The following is a 1,355-nucleotide window of genomic DNA, read 5'->3' as shown; positions in this document are numbered from 1 at the left end:
GACTTCCAGGCGGACTGGATCCTTTTCCTGAATGTCCACCCAGGAATGAGCGTCTGTTTGTGAGTGAGGACCTCCGGCTGAAGGTGGCCTTGTCGCTGTACCCATACCCGGGAACGGGTGCCTATTCCTGTCTGTGGACTGCCAGCGTGAACGGTGTCCCGGTTCCTGGATGTTTACCCAGGAATCAGTGTCTGTGGATTCCAAGTGACTCTGGAGCACCTTGGACATTATGGGCAGAATACAGTTTTTGTCAATTAGCCGTAGAACATCTTTTGAAGGGCCGTTTGGGGGTGCCTCAGTGGCTTACGGCCACACCGCTCTGGGAGTGCCCGATCTCGTCCGATCTAGGAAGCTAAGCAGAGCAGGGCCTGGTTAGTACTTGGAAGGGTGACCGCCTGGGAATACCCGGTGCTGTAAGCCTTTTTCGCATCGCCTTCGAAAAACGGCAGAGGGCGCTTCGGTGAAAGGAGATCTTTTGAACGTCTCTTTAGGAAACAGCAGGGGGCGCTGCTGCTGCTTCTTTTTCTCCCTATCCTGTACACAGTGCTGTGTAAATGTTACATCGTGTTTTGAAGGCCCGTCTGGGGTGTGCAAAGGCAGATTACAGCCATTCCGGCCTGGGACTGCCCGATCTCGCCTGATCTCGGAAGCCAGGCTTGGCAGGGCCTGCTTAGGACTTGGACGGGAGAGCGCCTGATCCTGGCTAGGGACTTCCAGGCGGACTGGATCCTTTTCCTGAATGTCCACCCAGGAATGAGCGTCTGTTTGTGAGTGAGGACCTCCGGCTGAAGGTGGCCTTGTCGCTGTACCCATACCCGGGAACGGGTGCCTATTCCTGTCTGTGGACTGCCAGCGTGAACGGTGTCCCGGTTCCTGGATGTTTACCCAGGAATCAGTGCCTGTGGATTCCAAGTGACTCTGGAGCACCTTGGACATTATGGGCAGAATACAGTTTTTTTCAATTAGCCGTAGAACATCTTTTGAAGGGCCGTTTGGGGGCGCCTCAGTGGCTTACGGCCACACCGCTCTGGGAGCGTCCGATCTCGGAAGCTAAGCAGAGCAGGGCCTGGTTAGTACTTGGAAGGGTGACCGCCTGGGAATACCCGGTGCTGTAAGCCCTTTTCGCTTCGCCTTTGAAAAACGGCAGAGGGCGCTTCGGTGAAAGGAGATCTTTTGAACGTCTCTTTAGGAAACAGCAGGGGGCGCTGCTGCTGCTGCTGCTGCTGCTTCTTTTTCTCCCTATCCTGTACACAGTGCTGTGTAAATGTTACATCGTGTTTTGAAGGCCCGTCTGGGGTGTGCAAAGGCAGCTTACGGCCATTCCGGCCTGGGACTGCCCGATCTCGCCTGATCTC

At 55.4% G+C, this 1,355-nt stretch overlaps 1 non-coding gene and 1 pseudogene across 1 annotated transcript; both read left to right on the top strand.

Moving 5' to 3' along the window:
• Nucleotides 1-301: 301 nt before the first annotated feature.
• On the top strand, nucleotides 302-420 carry LOC123964542. The gene has a single exon (XR_006823470.1). It is a non-coding gene; the product is annotated as a 5S ribosomal RNA (ribosomal RNA).
• A 589-nt stretch (nucleotides 421-1,009) lies between these two features.
• On the top strand, nucleotides 1,010-1,118 carry LOC123964543 (annotated as a pseudogene).
• Nucleotides 1,119-1,355: the final 237 nt, after the last annotated feature.

Source organism: Micropterus dolomieu, unplaced genomic scaffold, assembly GCF_021292245.1.
Source record: "Micropterus dolomieu isolate WLL.071019.BEF.003 ecotype Adirondacks unplaced genomic scaffold, ASM2129224v1 contig_3163, whole genome shotgun sequence".
NCBI classification, from domain to species: Eukaryota; Metazoa; Chordata; class Actinopteri; order Centrarchiformes; family Centrarchidae; genus Micropterus; species Micropterus dolomieu.
Note: the sequence above shows the minus strand (reverse complement) of the source record. Positions and strands in the feature narration are given on the sequence as shown.